The sequence below is a fragment of the Salmo salar genome, chromosome 25 (assembly GCF_965601325.2).
Source record: "Salmo salar chromosome 25, fSalSal1, whole genome shotgun sequence".
In the NCBI taxonomy this organism is placed as follows: domain Eukaryota; kingdom Metazoa; phylum Chordata; class Actinopteri; order Salmoniformes; family Salmonidae; genus Salmo; species Salmo salar.
The window spans coordinates 42,024,132-42,043,258 of record NC_138315.1 but is presented as its reverse complement, the minus strand read 5'-3'; the positions used below and the strand labels follow the sequence as shown (position 1 = coordinate 42,043,258).

At 43.9% G+C, this 19,127-nt stretch overlaps 5 non-coding genes and 1 pseudogene across 5 annotated transcripts; all 6 read right to left on the bottom strand.

Moving 5' to 3' along the window:
* Window positions 1–2,194: 2,194 nt before the first annotated feature.
* Window positions 2,195–2,358, bottom strand: LOC145864120 (U1 spliceosomal RNA). The gene has a single exon (XR_014382699.1). It is a non-coding gene; the product is annotated as a U1 spliceosomal RNA (small nuclear RNA).
* Window positions 2,359–10,975: 8,617 nt separating this feature from the next.
* Window positions 10,976–11,139, bottom strand: LOC145864119 (U1 spliceosomal RNA). Its single transcript, XR_014382698.1, has one exon. It is a non-coding gene; the product is annotated as a U1 spliceosomal RNA (small nuclear RNA).
* A 2,427-nt stretch (window positions 11,140–13,566) lies between these two features.
* LOC145864189 (uncharacterized) lies at window positions 13,567–13,681 on the bottom strand (annotated as a pseudogene).
* A 657-nt stretch (window positions 13,682–14,338) lies between these two features.
* LOC123730677 (U1 spliceosomal RNA) lies at window positions 14,339–14,502 on the bottom strand. The gene has a single exon (XR_006762112.1). It is a non-coding gene; the product is annotated as a U1 spliceosomal RNA (small nuclear RNA).
* Window positions 14,503–16,937: 2,435 nt separating this feature from the next.
* LOC145864160 (5S ribosomal RNA) lies at window positions 16,938–17,056 on the bottom strand. The gene has a single exon (XR_014382745.1). It is a non-coding gene; the product is annotated as a 5S ribosomal RNA (ribosomal RNA).
* Window positions 17,057–17,713: 657 nt separating this feature from the next.
* LOC123730676 (U1 spliceosomal RNA) lies at window positions 17,714–17,877 on the bottom strand. The gene has a single exon (XR_006762111.1). It is a non-coding gene; the product is annotated as a U1 spliceosomal RNA (small nuclear RNA).
* Between the last annotated feature and the right edge of the window lie 1,250 nt (window positions 17,878–19,127).

Sequence of the window (19,127 nt, the reverse complement as noted above, 5' to 3'; positions counted from 1 at the left end):
TACATTTAAGGACACAAAATTTACCATTTCAAAAAGTAATAAAATGAAAAAGTATACCTTCATTGTCCTCTACCTTTTGTCCTGTTTCTTTCCTCCTCCATCCTTCTTCTCTCCCCCCGTCATCTTCCTCTTCCTGTATCTTTCCCTTAGTCTTTCTATCTTTTCCCCATCTTCCGTATCAGATATTTCCTCCAAGTCCATATCGTCCAACCAACTCAATTTATTTCCTCCCACACCCGAAGTGCTCCCCGTATCTCTCTCCGTCTCTGGTACTGTCGTCAAAATCAAACTCCCCTCCATATCTTCACCCCCCGATGTACTCGCAAGGGCTGAGCCTTCCCCCAAAATCTGTGCGTCCCCAGTGCCTCCACCCAGCTCGATCTCCCCCTCCTCCTGGAAACTCCCTCTTCTCATCTCTGAACCCATGCTGCTCCCTGTTTCGTCCGTCTTCTGCTCCATCTTCTGCATCTCTCCACTTTCCTCCACGTTCTCTTTCCCATCCTCTTCTTCTCCTCGCGATGCTTCATCAGCTTCCATAAAGAGGTCCTGGCTCTCCTCCTCATTTGCAACCTCTCCACAGTTGCACTCGTCAGTTCTCTTCCGACATCCTGCGCAAACGGCCCTCTCTCTCGCTCCAGCACATTCCCTCGCATAGTGTCCCTGGTTTCCGCACTTAAAACATCTAAAGTCAGGGCAGTCCTTTAAAATATGTCCAGGTTGGATACACAAGCGGCATACCCTAACCTGCTTGTCATGTATCACCCTGAAATATTCGCCACCCTCCAATGTCTCAAACTTAGTGGAATACGGCAAAGACTGCACGGTGTCTGTGAACTTGACCTTACAGTATCTCGTCCCATCTACGATTTCCGTCCCCGGCCACACTCTCCTTCTGATTTCCGAGACGGCCGCTACACCCCAGCTCCGCAATTTGTCTACTATAGCTCCGTCCTCTATATAGACTGGCAAATTCATGAACGAGACTATGAGTTCGTTTGCCATCACGTCTCTTGCCATTACCTTCGTATTCTTGATCTTGAACCCATCCATTAAACGCTCTTTTCCTTTTGCATCCCGCATCGTGACTTCATATTTCCTTTCTCCTTTAATTCTGCACCCCACCAACTCTCCGCACACATCTTTAATTGATCTTAGTAATTCCATCGTCGTTATCTTGTCTTCTCCTATCAATTCCACCACCACCGTTCGTTCCTTGCCGTATTTTAAGCCACCTTCAGGTCCAAATTTTGTCCTTTGCGCATTGCCTTTGTCTTTATCCGTTCCATTATTCGTTGCCATGTTGTCCGTCATTAAGAAATCAGAAAAAGTCTCAAAAACTCACCCCCAAGCAGCAGAACTGCAAGGGGGGAAAAAACTCACTAAACTTAAACTTATTTGAATTCAAAATCAGATATTATCCGTCAAAAAACTAAGAATATCAAACAAATAGCTCTCGAGCAAACACTCACTTACAGCGTAATTACCTGCACCTGTCTTACTCACCGGAGGGCGTATTCAGGCTGGTATGGCCGTAAGCCGTTAGACTAACTCATGGTACAGCATATGAAGTCAAAGTGAGTGTGATAAACAGACATTGCGTTTTCACCAATTAGATAAGCAGCTTGAACTTTGGCTCACTCAAAAACTGCAAGTAATTACATATACTGTAGCCATCACTTTTTAGCACAAAATCAAACTAACCTTGCTAACATTTCAAAGCAAGGGCATATTTTCCACACAGCCTTGTGGGGAAAAAAACGGACAAATCCAATGAATTCGGACAAATACATCATTAGCAACACTTTCCCATGCAGCTATCCTACTAGCCAGAATCAATACACGAAAGTTCTGAATGTAGAAAACCTATTACATTGCTCTGTGCTAAGGAGGAGCGCATGTAAGGACAATTTCATATTGTTAGCGCATGGGGCGCGTATGACACATCATGACGGGTAGGGGTCCAGAGCGGCTTCCCAACCATGTCTTGATTGAAGTACCAGCGTGTCATAAATACCATGCTGCATTTCGCAACATGATGTTTCCACAAAATGCCAACCATGTTTCGCTACAAACAGATGTTTGCACCTTTTGATTAAGCGTAACATAAAGTCTCTTTGACAATTGATTTCAAAGATCTTCACACATCATCCTCACACCTGTCGGCAAGCCACAGTTGTATCATTAAACAAGACATCAGGGGAGAGCGCGAACGCAGTCCCCCACTACCATAAATTATGCAATCGAGATTTCCACATTTGGGAAATTCGCAGGGGTCAGCACAGCCGGAGTGCAATGGCTGAGCCTCGCCCTGGGTGAACCGCCTTCTTGATCACGGTATCTCCCTTGCCAGGTAAGTATGAGTTATACACATCGGTGGAGGGCAAGTCTTTCCAGTGCCAACATTTTCGGCTGACGGTAACTACTTTGTGTTCTGCTAATATCACGCCACTTCGACCGGCGTTAAATGCCGTTTAGGAATGCACTTGCAGACAGAGTGGTGAAAAAGTAGTTTATTTTGTTTACTAGATTATATCAGTGAACCACTAGATTCCCATCATGCAACACTGTAGAAAAAAATCACCAATGACTTTTTAATACACTGCTCAAAAAAATAAAGGGAACACTTAAACAACACAATGTAACTCCAAGTCAATGACACTTCTGTGAAATCAAACTGTCCACTTAGGAAGCAACACTGATTGACAATACATTTCAAATGCTGTTGTGCAAATGGAATAGACAACAGGTGGAAATTATAGGCAATAAGCAAGACACCCCCAATAAAGGAGTGGTTCTGCAGGTGGGAACCACAGACCACTTCTCAGTTCCTATGCTTCCTGGCTGATGTTTTGGTCACTTTTGAATGCTGGCGGTGCTTTCACTCTGGTGGTAGCATGACACGGAGTCTACAACCCACACAAGTGGCTCAGGTAGTGCAGCTCATCCAGGATGGCACATCAATGCGAGCTGTGGCAAGAAGGTTTGCTGTGTCTGTCAGCGTAGTGTCCAGAGCATGGAGGCGTTACCAGGAGACAGGCCAGTACATCAGGAGACGTGGAGGAGGCCGTAGGAGGGCAACAACCCAGCAGCAGGACCGCTACCTCCGCCTTTGTGCAAGGAGGAGCAGGAGGAGCACTGCCAGAGCCCTGCAAAATGACCTCCAGCAGGCCACAAATGTGCATGTGTCTGCTCAAACGGTCAGAAACAGACTCCATGAGGGTGGTATGAGGGCCCGACGTCCACAGGTGGGGGTTGTGCTTACAGCCCAACGCCGTGCAGGACGTTTGGCATTTGCCAGAGAACACCAAGATTGGCAAATTCGCCACTGGCGCCCTGTGCTCTTCACAGATGAAAGCAGGTTCACACAGAGCACATGACAGACGTGACAGAATCTGGAGACGCCGCGGAGAACGTTCTGCTGCCTGCAACATCCTCCAGCATGACCGGTTTGGCGGTGGGTCAGTCATGGTGTGGGGTGGCATTTCTTTGGGGGGCCGCACAGCCCTCCATGTGCTCGCCAGAGGTAGCCTGACTGCCATTAGGTACCGAGATGAGATCCTCAGACCCCTTGTGAGACCATATGCTGGTGCGGTTGGCCCTGGATTCCTCCTAATGCAAGACAATGCTAGACCTCATGTGGCTGGAGTGTGTCAGCAGTTCCTGCAAGAGGAAGGCATTGATGCTATGGACTGGCCCGCCCGTTCCCCAGACCTGAATCCAATTGAGCACATCTGGGACATCATGTCTCGCTCCATCCACCAACACCATGTTGCACCACAGACTGTCCAGGAGTTGGCGGATGCTTTAGTCCAGGTCTGGGAGGAGATCCCTCAGGAGACCATCCGCCACCTCATCAGGAGCATGCCCAGGCGTTGTAGGGAGGTCATACAGGCACGTGGAGGCCACACACACTACTGAGCCTCATTTTGACTTGTTTTAAGGACATTTCATCAAAGTTGGATCAGCCTGTAGTGTGGTTTTCCACTTTAATTTTGAGTGTGACTCCAAATCCAGACCTCCATGGGTTGATAAATTAGATTTCCATTGATTATTTTTGTGTGATTTTGTTGTCAGCACATTCAACTATGTAAAGAAAAAAGTATTTAATAAGATTATTTCTTTCATTCAGATCTAGGATGTGTTGTTTAAGTGTTCCCTTTATTTTTTTGAGCAGTATATCTTAACCTGTCTGATATCAGAAATGTATGCGATATGACGAAATACAATCACGTTCAGACACACACACACCCACACACACACACACACAACACACACACACACACACACACACACAGGGAGAGAGACAAATGCATGAAACCAATTGATTTATTATCAATAACATCTCACATTCTTTTGTGCTTTTGATTTACTCCGTTAAAAAAACGGTTCTAATTCCACCATGGAAAGCACAGGGCCATCAGACACCAGTCCAGTTCCACTCAGCAGCATTATTTCCTTTGATCATTTGAACAGGGCGAGGGAGCACAAAGCACACACAAGCTGCATTCAGTAACAATATTCTTATTTGTCTTATAAATAAAGGCAGTTGCTCCCTGACAACACAAAGAACTTTGATCGTATTAAAAGGGCAGGGGAGGCTAACCCACAGAAGCTGCATTTAGTACGGGGGGGGGGGGGGGGGGAATGTATGAAATGTATGGATAAGAGCGTCTGCTAAAAATGACTAAAATGTAAAAAGAAAGAAATGTAGTCAATTCAGCATCAAAAGGTCACTACAAGGCAGTGTTGCTGATGAAATGACGCAAGAGCACACCCTAGTGGAGAAAAAGCTTACAGCACCTGGTATTCCCAGGCGGTCTCCCATCCAAGTACTAACCAGGCCCGACCCTGCTTAGCTTCCGAGATCAGACGAGATCGGGCGTATTTTTTTTTTTTTATATTTTATTATGAGAAACAGACAATTTTACATCGTTTCAATCATAATTAAAAGGTGAACAATTCACCCTTTACAAAATCAGAAAGAAAATACAATCAATTAACAATTAAATCCAATTAATAATTAAACACAAGTTTTCCATTTGATGAAATTCGAATAAATGTACTCCCCCACACAAATTGCTTTTCAAAGTTGCATCCACCATATCTATGTATTATCTCTATATTTTTCTCCAACATACTCTTAAAAAGTACCTCCACACTCACACATTTTCCTTCATAATGACCCAAGTTCCTTCTTAATCTTACAGCATATCGAGCATGACTTAAAACATAATTAACCAAATTAAAGTTCAAAACTTTACTTTTCCCATTTATACCAAAAAGAAAAAATCTCCTCCATTCCACCCCATTAAAAATCTCCTCCCCCCAATGTTTTACTAAAAGCTCCTTTAGAAATTCATGAAACCCTCTTAATCTACTACATTCAATGAAAAAGTGCAAAAAGTTTTCCACCCCTATATGACAAATGTCACATTCTCTCTTAATATTTCTGTTGATTTGATGTAGAACCACATTAGTAAAAATCCTATTATGTTTTATTTTAAAATCATTATCTTCACATTCTATGGAATTCCATTTTACATTAACATTCTTCCATATTGATTTCACATCCAAATCTACAAAGACCTCCGACCACACTTTCTCTGAAGCAGGAACTTTTATCTCTTTTAAAATACATTTACTATAGACTGTTTTAACTTTCAAGCCTGACAAATCATGTTTCACTCCATTTTTTTCATAAAATAAAACCGGTAAACCCCTAGCTCTCTTAACCACCTCTGTATTTATTAAAACCACCCACTCCTCCGGAATACACCCCAGAATTCTCTTATACATATTTTCTACTGTAGTTTTGCTTATGTCATCATCTACCTCAATTACATTGTCATAAATAGCGTGTACCGGTAGAAACCCCGGAATGACCTCATATAGAATATCACCAATCTGTCTCATCCCAGCTCTCATAAAATATTTACAATACAACATTGCATTATTATACTTGATCTTTGGATTCAAAAAGATTGGCTGGTTTAAAATATTTTCCAAAATGTTACATTCATAGGAAATGTGTGGTAAAAAGTGTCCCCAAGCCTCAAAAACTTCCTTATAAAACAAAGGTATTTTTCCCAACATTTCTTGTTTTACACACATTAATAAACCATTATCCCCGATCCTCCCAACCTCCTGCAAATACTCTGTAAAAAACTTTTTCCACCCGTAATCTAATTCTCCATATAAATACTTCCGAACCATTTTCACTCTTATCGCTATTTTCCTCACCTTTAGATCCACTAACTTCAAGCCCCCCTCCTCATAACCTGCAATCAATGTTTTAAAAGCGATTTTCACCCCCTTCCCATCCCATAAAAAATCAACTAAAATCTTATTCATTTCAGTTAAAACCCATTCTGGCACATCTAGTACATTCATGACATGAACAAAAATTGACATCAGTAAAGAATTTATAACAATAACCTTCCCCTTTAATTTTAACAACCTCCCCTTCCACATATTTACAACCTTCCTGACTTTATTTATCACCCCACTCCATGTCAAATCTCTAGCTTCCTTTTCTTTTACTCCTATAAAAACTCCTAACACCTTAAAATAATCTTTGACCTCTTTAAAAGGAAAATTCCCCTCATTTACTTTCCCAATATACATTACAACAGACTTTTCCATATTAACTTTTGCTCCTGATGCTCTTCCATATACTTTAAAACCTTCTATTACCCTTTTTACACTATCCTCATCTCTAACTGTTATAGTTGTGTCATCTGCATATTGGTGAATCAAACTTGAACCCTTCTGTGGAGTCTGTACACAATTAATAAAATTATCCTTCTTAAGAAAAGCCGCTAAAGGTTCAGCTGATAAAACATAAAGTAAAGCAGATAAAGGACATCCCTGTCTCACAGATCTCTCCAGGGTAAAAGAATCAGTTAAAACCCCATTGCATTTCACCCTACTTTTTGCATTTCTATATAATAATTTAATCCACCTTATTATTTTATTACCAAAACCAAATCTTTCCAAGGCCCTAAACATAAAATCATGTTCTACCCTATCAAAAGCCTTATTTAAATCTATGCTTAAAACAATACCCCCTATCTTATCCCCATTCATTTTGTGTATCACGTCTCTAATTGTATTCATTGTGTCAGCTATATCTCTCCCAGGAACACTATAATTCTGTGTTGGTGCAATAATATCATGTAAAACTCTCTTCATCCTATTCGCTAAGATTTTGGCTAAAATCTTGTAATCCACATTTAATAAACTAATAGGCCTATAATTCTCCAATTTTACCTTACTCCCTTTGTTTTTATATAAAATAGTTATCATTCCTGTCACCATTGATTCTGATACACAATCCTTCTCCTCCATATAGTGATAAACCTCCAATAAAATAGGTGCTAAAAGCCTTTCATAAATTTTATAAAACTCTGCAATGATACCATCTACTCCAGGGCTCTTATTCAACTGTAAACCTTTTATCGCATCCGTAACTTCATTTACTGTAATCTTCCCATCACACATCAACTTATCCTCTCCATTAATTTTCACCTCCACACTACCTAAAATCTCCTGTACACACCCCTCATCCACCTCCCCTTTTTTAAATAAGTCCTTATAAAAATTCTGCACTGTCTCTAAAATCTCTACATAATCATCTACTACTTCCCCCTTCACATTTTCAATCTGTCTAAGATATGTTCTTCTTTGAGTACTCTTCTCTAATCCAAGAAAAAAGGAGGTGCATTTCTCCCCCTCCAAAAAATACTTTGCTTTGCTTCTTATAATAGCCCCCTTACACCTATCCATGTCATATTTACTCAATTTTGCTTTCAACTCTAAAAACTTTTCTATATTATAATTAGGTTCACTGTCACATTTGCCCATTTCTTCATCCAATTTTGCTCTCAACTCATTTTCTTTTCTTTTCATCCTGCCTCTCTTTTTCCTTGCATATCTTGTACTAAACACTTTTATTTTTTCCTTAACCTTGTCCCACCATAAACACTTATCATCCCCTTTCTGCTTATCTTCCATTTCACATGTTATCAAAGATTTCAGTTGTTTACAATAATCCTCATCCCCTAAATAACTCGCATTCATACACCACGTACCACCTCCTATTCTTTCCTTGTCTAAACCCACCGAGAAACTTAAACATGCATGATCACTGAAAGTTGTAAAAACATACTTAACATCTTTGATAAAATCCCTTAAACTTTCTTTAACTAAAATCAAATCTATTCTAGTTTGTTTTAATTCCCCTAAAACCACCTGCCTTCTCGAAAATTCTCGTTTATCGGGATTGTCATCTCTCCATATGTCAATAAGTTTTTTCTCAAACATCATTTTCTTTAAAACCCCTCTAGATGCATCATTTCTAAAAGCTGCTCCCCTTGTCATATCTAATCTGTCCAATTTCACATTAAAATCCCCCACCACAATACAATTTCCCACACTCCATCGTCCCACTTCAATAAATAAAACCTTGCGCTCTATTTCGTTATTTGGCGCATAAACATTTATAATTCTAAACTTCATATCCATATACTCAAAATCTAAAACTAAAATCCTCCCATTATTATCATCATGTACATGTACCACTTTGTCCACCACATCCTTCCTCAATAAAATAGCAACCCCACTAGAATTCCCTCTACCATTATTAACAAAAATAAAATCCCTCCATATTTGTTTTACTTTCAATACACAATCATTGTCCCAATGCGTCTCTTGTAGACATAAGATATCCACATTTTCCATTTGCACTATATTTTGAAATTTATCCATTGTCCTTAACCCATTTACATTTAAGGACACAAAATTTACCATTTCAAAAAGTAATAAAATGAAAAAGTATACCTTCATTGTCCTCTACCTTTTGTCCTGTTTCTTTCCTCCTCCATCCTTCTTCTCTCCCCCCGTCATCTTCCTCTTCCTGTATCTTTCCCTTAGTCTTTCTATCTTTTCCCCATCTTCCGTATCAGATATTTCCTCCAAGTCCATATCGTCCAACCAACTCAATTTATTTCCTCCCACACCCGAAGTGCTCCCCGTATCTCTCTCCGTCTCTGGTACTGTCGTCAAAATCAAACTCCCCTCCATATCTTCACCCCCCGATGTACTCGCAAGGGCTGAGCCTTCCCCCAAAATCTGTGCGTCCCCAGTGCCTCCACCCAGCTCGATCTCCCCCTCCTCCTGGAAACTCCCTCTTCTCATCTCTGAACCCATGCTGCTCCCTGTTTCGTCCGTCTTCTGCTCCATCTTCTGCATCTCTCCACTTTCCTCCACGTTCTCTTTCCCATCCTCTTCTTCTCCTCGCGATGCTTCATCAGCTTCCATAAAGAGGTCCTGGCTCTCCTCCTCATTTGCAACCTCTCCACAGTTGCACTCGTCAGTTCTCTTCCGACATCCTGCGCAAACGGCCCTCTCTCTCGCTCCAGCACATTCCCTCGCATAGTGTCCCTGGTTTCCGCACTTAAAACATCTAAAGTCAGGGCAGTCCTTTAAAATATGTCCAGGTTGGATACACAAGCGGCATACCCTAACCTGCTTGTCATGTATCACCCTGAAATATTCGCCACCCTCCAATGTCTCAAACTTAGTGGAATACGGCAAAGACTGCACGGTGTCTGTGAACTTGACCTTACAGTATCTCGTCCCATCTACGATTTCCGTCCCCGGCCACACTCTCCTTCTGATTTCCGAGACGGCCGCTACACCCCAGCTCCGCAATTTGTCTACTATAGCTCCGTCCTCTATATAGACTGGCAAATTCATGAACGAGACTATGAGTTCGTTTGCCATCACGTCTCTTGCCATTACCTTCGTATTCTTGATCTTGAACCCATCCATTAAACGCTCTTTTCCTTTTGCATCCCGCATCGTGACTTCATATTTCCTTTCTCCTTTAATTCTGCACCCCACCAACTCTCCGCACACATCTTTAATTGATCTTAGTAATTCCATCGTCGTTATCTTGTCTTCTCCTATCAATTCCACCACCACCGTTCGTTCCTTGCCGTATTTTAAGCCACCTTCAGGTCCAAATTTTGTCCTTTGCGCATTGCCTTTGTCTTTATCCGTTCCATTATTCGTTGCCATGTTGTCCGTCATTAAGAAATCAGAAAAAGTCTCAAAAACTCACCCCCAAGCAGCAGAACTGCAAGGGGGGAAAAAACTCACTAAACTTAAACTTATTTGAATTCAAAATCAGATATTATCCGTCAAAAAACTAAGAATATCAAACAAATAGCTCTCGAGCAAACACTCACTTACAGCGTAATTACCTGCACCTGTCTTACTCACCGGAAGGCGTATTCAGGCTGGTATGGCCGTAAGCCGTTAGACTAACTCATGGTACAGCATATGAAGTCAAAGTGAGTGTGATAAACAGACATTGCGTTTTCACCAATTAGATAAGCAGCTTGAACTTTGGCTCACTCAAAAACTGCAAGTAATTACATATACTGTAGCCATCACTTTTTAGCACAAAATCAAACTAACCTTGCTAACATTTCAAAGCAAGGGCATATTTTCCACACAGCCTTGTGGGGAAAAAAACGGACAAATCCAATGAATTCGGACAAATACATCATTAGCAACACTTTCCCATGCAGCTATCCTACTAGCCAGAATCAATACACGAAAGTTCTGAATGTAGAAAACCTATTACATTGCTCTGTGCTAAGGAGGAGCGCATGTAAGGACAATTTCATATTGTTAGCGCATGGGGCGCGTATGACACATCATGACGGGTAGGGGTCCAGAGCGGCTTCCCAACCATGTCTTGATTGAAGTACCAGCGTGTCATAAATACCATGCTGCATTTCGCAACATGATGTTTCCACAAAATGCCAACCATGTTTCGCTACAAACAGATGTTTGCACCTTTTGATTAAGCGTAACATAAAGTCTCTTTGACAATTGATTTCAAAGATCTTCACACATCATCCTCACACCTGTCGGCAAGCCACAGTTGTATCATTAAACAAGACATCAGGGGAGAGCGCGAACGCAGTCCCCCACTACCATAAATTATGCAATCGAGATTTCCACATTTGGGAAATTCGCAGGGGTCAGCACAGCCGGAGTGCAATGGCTGAGCCTCGCCCTGGGTGAACCGCCTTCTTGATCACGGTATCTCCCTTGCCAGGTAAGTATGAGTTATACACATCGGTGGAGGGCAAGTCTTTCCAGTGCCAACATTTTCGGCTGACGGTAACTACTTTGTGTTCTGCTAATATCACGCCACTTCGACCGGCGTTAAATGCCGTTTAGGAATGCACTTGCAGACAGAGTGGTGAAAAAGTAGTTTATTTTGTTTACTAGATTATATCAGTGAACCACTAGATTCCCATCATGCAACACTGTAGAAAAAAATCACCAATGACTTTTTAATACACTGCTCAAAAAAATAAAGGGAACACTTAAACAACACAATGTAACTCCAAGTCAATGACACTTCTGTGAAATCAAACTGTCCACTTAGGAAGCAACACTGATTGACAATACATTTCAAATGCTGTTGTGCAAATGGAATAGACAACAGGTGGAAATTATAGGCAATAAGCAAGACACCCCCAATAAAGGAGTGGTTCTGCAGGTGGGAACCACAGACCACTTCTCAGTTCCTATGCTTCCTGGCTGATGTTTTGGTCACTTTTGAATGCTGGCGGTGCTTTCACTCTGGTGGTAGCATGACACGGAGTCTACAACCCACACAAGTGGCTCAGGTAGTGCAGCTCATCCAGGATGGCACATCAATGCGAGCTGTGGCAAGAAGGTTTGCTGTGTCTGTCAGCGTAGTGTCCAGAGCATGGAGGCGTTACCAGGAGACAGGCCAGTACATCAGGAGACGTGGAGGAGGCCGTAGGAGGGCAACAACCCAGCAGCAGGACCGCTACCTCCGCCTTTGTGCAAGGAGGAGCAGGAGGAGCACTGCCAGAGCCCTGCAAAATGACCTCCAGCAGGCCACAAATGTGCATGTGTCTGCTCAAACGGTCAGAAACAGACTCCATGAGGGTGGTATGAGGGCCCGACGTCCACAGGTGGGGGTTGTGCTTACAGCCCAACGCCGTGCAGGACGTTTGGCATTTGCCAGAGAACACCAAGATTGGCAAATTCGCCACTGGCGCCCTGTGCTCTTCACAGATGAAAGCAGGTTCACACAGAGCACATGACAGACGTGACAGAATCTGGAGACGCCGCGGAGAACGTTCTGCTGCCTGCAACATCCTCCAGCATGACCGGTTTGGCGGTGGGTCAGTCATGGTGTGGGGTGGCATTTCTTTGGGGGGCCGCACAGCCCTCCATGTGCTCGCCAGAGGTAGCCTGACTGCCATTAGGTACCGAGATGAGATCCTCAGACCCCTTGTGAGACCATATGCTGGTGCGGTTGGCCCTGGATTCCTCCTAATGCAAGACAATGCTAGACCTCATGTGGCTGGAGTGTGTCAGCAGTTCCTGCAAGAGGAAGGCATTGATGCTATGGACTGGCCCGCCCGTTCCCCAGACCTGAATCCAATTGAGCACATCTGGGACATCATGTCTCGCTCCATCCACCAACACCATGTTGCACCACAGACTGTCCAGGAGTTGGCGGATGCTTTAGTCCAGGTCTGGGAGGAGATCCCTCAGGAGACCATCCGCCACCTCATCAGGAGCATGCCCAGGCGTTGTAGGGAGGTCATACAGGCACGTGGAGGCCACACACACTACTGAGCCTCATTTTGACTTGTTTTAAGGACATTTCATCAAAGTTGGATCAGCCTGTAGTGTGGTTTTCCACTTTAATTTTGAGTGTGACTCCAAATCCAGACCTCCATGGGTTGATAAATTAGATTTCCATTGATTATTTTTGTGTGATTTTGTTGTCAGCACATTCAACTATGTAAAGAAAAAAGTATTTAATAAGATTATTTCTTTCATTCAGATCTAGGATGTGTTGTTTAAGTGTTCCCTTTATTTTTTTGAGCAGTATATCTTAACCTGTCTGATATCAGAAATGTATGCGATATGACGAAATACAATCACGTTCAGACACACACACACCCACACACACACACACACAAACACACACACACACACACACACACACAGGGAGAGAGACAAATGCATGAAACCAATTGATTTATTATCAATAACATCTCACATTCTTTTGTGCTTTTGATTTACTCCGTTAAAAAAACGGTTCTAATTCCACCATGGAAAGCACAGGGCCATCAGACACCAGTCCAGTTCCACTCAGCAGCATTATTTCCTTTGATCATTTGAACAGGGCGAGGGAGCACAAAGCACACACAAGCTGCATTCAGTAACAATATTCTTATTTGTCTTATAAATAAAGGCAGTTGCTCCCTGACAACACAAAGAACTTTGATCGTATTAAAAGGGCAGGGGAGGCTAACCCACAGAAGCTGCATTTAGTACGGGGGGGGGGGGGGAATGTATGAAATGTATGGATAAGAGCGTCTGCTAAAAATGACTAAAATGTAAAAAGAAAGAAATGTAGTCAATTCAGCATCAAAAGGTCACTACAAGGCAGTGTTGCTGATGAAATGACGCAAGAGCACACCCTAGTGGAGAAAAAGCTTACAGCACCTGGTATTCCCAGGCGGTCTCCCATCCAAGTACTAACCAGGCCCGACCCTGCTTAGCTTCCGAGATCAGCGGCGGGCGTATTCAGGCTGGTATGGCCGTAAGCCGTTAGACTAACTCATGGTACAGCATATGAAGTCAAAGTGAGTGTGATAAACAGACATTGCGTTTTCACCAATTAGATAAGCAGCTTGAACTTTGGCTCACTCAAAAACTGCAAGTAATTACATATACTGTAGCCATCACTTTTTAGCACAAAATCAAACTAACCTTGCTAACATTTCAAAGCAAGGGCATATTTTCCACACAGCCTTGTGGGGAAAAAAACGGACAAATCCAATGAATTCGGACAAATACATCATTAGCAACACTTTCCCATGCAGCTATCCTACTAGCCAGAATCAATACACGAAAGTTCTGAATGTAGAAAACCTATTACATTGCTCTGTGCTAAGGAGGAGCGCATGTAAGGACAATTTCATATTGTTAGCGCATGGGGCGCGTATGACACATGATGACGGGTAGGGGTCCAGAGCGGCTTCCCAACCATGTCTTGATTGAAGTACCAGCGTGTCATAAATACCATGCTGCATTTCGCAACATGATGTTTCCACAAAATGCCAACCATGTTTCGCTACAAACAGATGTTTGCACCTTTTGATTAAGCGTAACATAAAGTCTCTTTGACAATTGATTTCAAAGATCTTCACACATCATCCTCACACCTGTCGGCAAGCCACAGTTGTATCATTAAACAAGACATCAGGGGAGAGCGCGAACGCAGTCCCCCACTACCATAAATTATGCAATCGAGATTTCCACATTTGGGAAATTCGCAGGGGTCAGCACAGCCGGAGTGCAATGGCTGAGCCTCGCCCTGGGTGAACCGCCTTCTTGATCACGGTATCTCCCTTGCCAGGTAAGTATGAGTTATACACATCGGTGGAGGGCAAGTCTTTCCAGTGCCAACATTTTCGGCTGACGGTAACTACTTTGTGTTCTGCTAATATCACGCCACTTCGACCGGCGTTAAATGCCGTTTAGGAATGCACTTGCAGACAGAGTGGTGAAAAAGTAGTTTATTTTGTTTACTAGATTATATCAGTGAACCACTAGATTCCCATCATGCAACACTGTAGAAAAAAATCACCAATGACTTTTTAATACACTGCTCAAAAAAATAAAGGGAACACTTAAACAACACAATGTAACTCCAAGTCAATGACACTTCTGTGAAATCAAACTGTCCACTTAGGAAGCAACACTGATTGACAATACATTTCAAATGCTGTTGTGCAAATGGAATAGACAACAGGTGGAAATTATAGGCAATAAGCAAGACACCCCCAATAAAGGAGTGGTTCTGCAGGTGGGAACCACAGACCACTTCTCAGTTCCTATGCTTCCTGGCTGATGTTTTGGTCACTTTTGAATGCTGGCGGTGCTTTCACTCTGGTGGTAGCATGACACGGAGTCTACAACCCACACAAGTGGCTCAGGTAGTGCAGCTCATCCAGGATGGCACATCAATGCGAGCTGTGGCAAGAAGGTTTGCTGTGTCTGTCAGCGTAGTGTCCAGAGCATGGAGGCGTTACCAGGAGACAGGCCAGTACATCAGGAGACGTGGAGGAGGCCGTAGGAGGGCAACAACCCAGCAGCAGGACCGCTACCTCCGCCTTTGTGCAAGGAGGAGCAGGAGGAGCACTGCCAGAGCCCTGCAAAATGACCTCCAGCAGGCCACAAATGTGCATGTGTCTGCTCAAACGGTCAGAAACAGACTCCATGAGGGTGGTATGAGGGCCCGACGTCCACAGGTGGGGGTTGTGCTTACAGCCCAACGCCGTGCAGGACGTTTGGCATTTGCCAGAGAACACCAAGATTGGCAAATTCGCCACTGGCGCCCTGTGCTCTTCACAGATGAAAGCAGGTTCACACAGAGCACATGACAGACGTGACAGAATCTGGAGACGCCGCGGAGAACGTTCTGCTGCCTGCAACATCCTCCAGCATGACCGGTTTGGCGGTGGGTCAGTCATGGTGTGGGGTGGCATTTCTTTGGGGGGCCGCACAGCCCTCCATGTGCTCGCCAGAGGTAGCCTGACTGCCATTAGGTACCGAGATGAGATCCTCAGACCCCTTGTGAGACCATATGCTGGTGCGGTTGGCCCTGGATTCCTCCTAATGCAAGACAATGCTAGACCTCATGTGGCTGGAGTGTGTCAGCAGTTCCTGCAAGAGGAAGGCATTGATGCTATGGACTGGCCCGCCCGTTCCCCAGACCTGAATCCAATTGAGCACATCTGGGACATCATGTCTCGCTCCATCCACCAACACCATGTTGCACCACAGACTGTCCAGGAGTTGGCGGATGCTTTAGTCCAGGTCTGGGAGGAGATCCCTCAGGAGACCATCCGCCACCTCATCAGGAGCATGCCCAGGCGTTGTAGGGAGGTCATACAGGCACGTGGAGGCCACACACACTACTGAGCCTCATTTTGACTTGTTTTAAGGACATTTCATCAAAGTTGGATCAGCCTGTAGTGTGGTTTTCCACTTTAATTTTGAGTGTGACTCCAAATCCAGACCTCCATGGGTTGATAAATTAGATTTCCATTGATTATTTTTGTGTGATTTTGTTGTCAGCACATTCAACTATGTAAAGAAAAAAGTATTTAATAAGATTATTTCTTTCATTCAGATCTAGGATGTGTTGTTTAAGTGTTCCCTTTATTTTTTTGAGCAGTATATCTTAACCTGTCTGATATCAGAAATGTATGCGATATGACGAAATACAATCACGTTCAGACACACACACACCCACACACACACACACACAAACACACACACACACACACACACACACACACAGGGAGAGAGACAAATGCATGAAACCAATTGATTTATTATCAATAACATCTCACATTCTTTTGTGCTTTTGATTTACTCCGTTAAAAAAACGGTTCTAATTCCACCATGGAAAGCACAGGGCCATCAGACACCAGTCCAGTTCCACTCAGCAGCATTATTTCCTTTGATCATTTGAACAGGGCGAGGGAGCACAAAGCACACACAAGCTGCATTCAGTAACAATATTCTTATTTGTCTTATAAATAAAGGCAGTTGCTCCCTGACAACACAAAGAACTTTGATCGTATTAAAAGGGCAGGGGAGGCTAACCCACAGAAGCTGCATTTAGTACGGGGGGGGGGGGGGGGGGAATGTATGAAATGTATGGATAAGAGCGTCTGCTAAAAATGACTAAAATGTAAAAAGAAAGAAATGTAGTCAATTCAGCATCAAAAGGTCACTACAAGGCAGTGTTGCTGATGAAATGACGCAAGAGCACACCCTAGTGGAGAAAAAGCTTACAGCACCTGGTATTCCCAGGCGGTCTCCCATCCAAGTACTAACCAGGCCCGACCCTGCTTAGCTTCCGAGATCAGACGAGATCGGGCGTATTCAGGCTGGTATGGCCGTAAGCCGTTAGATTAACTCATGGTACAGCATATGAAGTCAAAGTGAGTGTGATAAACAGACATTGCGTTTTCACCAATTAGATAAGCAGCTTGAACTTTGGCTCACTCAAAAACTGCAAGTAATTACATATACTGTAGCCATCACTTTTTAGCACAAAATCAAACTAACCTTGCTAACATTTCAAAGCAAGGGCATATTTTCCACACAGCCTTGTGGGGAAAAAAACGGACAAATCCAATGAATTCGGACAAATACATCATTAGCAACACTTTCCCATGCAGCTATCCTACTAGCCAGAATCAATACACGAAAGTTCTGAATGTAGAAAACCTATTACATTGCTCTGTGCTAAGGAGGAGCGCATGTAAGGACAATTTCATATTGTTAGCGCATGGGGCGCGTATGACACATCATGACGGGTAGGGGTCCAGAGCGGCTTCCCAACCATGTCTTGATTGAAGTACCAGCGTGTCATAAATACCATGCTGCATTTCGCAACATGATGTTTCCACAAAATGCCAACCATGTTTCGCTACAAACAGATGTTTGCACCTTTTGATTAAGCGTAACATAAAGTCTCTTTGACAATTGATTTCAAAGATCTTCACACATCATCCTCACACCTGTCGGCAAGCCACAGTTGTATCATTAAACAAGACATCAGGGGAGAGCGCGAACGCAGTCCCCCACTACCATAAATTATGCAATCGAGATTTCCACATTTGGGAAATTCGCAGGGGTCAGCACAGCCGGAGTGCAATGGCTGAGCCTCGCCCTGGGTGAACCGCCTTCTTGATCACGGTATCTCCCTTGCCAGGTAAGTATGAGTTATACACATCGGTGGAGGGCAAGTCTTTCCAGTGCCAACATTTTCGGCTGACGGTAACTACTTTGTGTTCTGCTAATATCACGCCACTTCGACCGGCGTTAAATGCCGTTTAGGAATGCACTTGCAGACAGAGTGGTGAAAAAGTAGTTTATTTTGTTTACTAGATTATATCAGTGAACCACTAGATTCCCATCATGCAACACTGTAGAAAAAAATCACCAATGACTTTTTAATACACTGCTCAAAAAAATAAAGGGAACACTTAAACAACACAATGTAACTCCAAGTCAATGACACTTCTGTGAAATCAAACTGTCCACTTAGGAAGCAACACTGATTGACAATACATTTCAAATGCTGTTGTGCAAATGGAATAGACAACAGGTGGAAATTATAGGCAATAAGCAAGACACCCCCAATAAAGGAGTGGTTCTGCAGGTGGGAACCACAGACCACTTCTCAGTTCCTATGCTTCCTGGCTGATGTTTTGGTCACTTTTGAATGCTGGCGGTGCTTTCACTCTGGTGGTAGCATGACACGGAGTCTACAACCCACACAAGTGGCTCAGGTAGTGCAGCTCATCCAGGATGGCACATCAATGCGAGCTGTGGCAAGAAGGTTTGCTGTGTCTGTCAGCGTAGTGTCCAGAGCATGGAGGCGTTACCAGGAGACAGGCCAGTACATCAGGAGACGTGGAGGAGGCCGTAGGAGGGCAACAACCCAGCAGCAGGACCGCTACCTCCGCCTTTGTGCAAGGAGGAGCAGGAGGAGCACTGCCAGAGCCCTGCAAAATGACCTCCAGCAGGCCACAAATGTGCATGTGTCTGCTCAAACGGTCAGAAACAGACTCCATGAGGGTGGTATGAGGGCCCGACGTCCACAGGTGGGGGTTGTGCTTACAGCCCAACGCCGTGCAGGACGTTTGGCATTTGCCAGAGAACACCAAGATTGGCAAATTCGCCACTGGCGCCCTGTGCTCTTCACAGATGAAAGCAGGTTCACACAGAGCACATGACAGACGTGACAGAATCTGGAGACGCCGCGGAGAACGTTCTGCTGCCTGCAACATCCTCCAGCATGACCGGTTTGGCGGTGGGTCAGTCATGGTGTGGGGTGGCATTTCTTTGGGGGGCCGCACAGCCCTCCATGTGCTCGCCAGAGGTAGCCTGACTGCCATTAGGTACCGAGATGAGATCCTCAGACCCCTTGTGAGACCATATGCTGGTGCGGTTGGCCCTGGATTCCT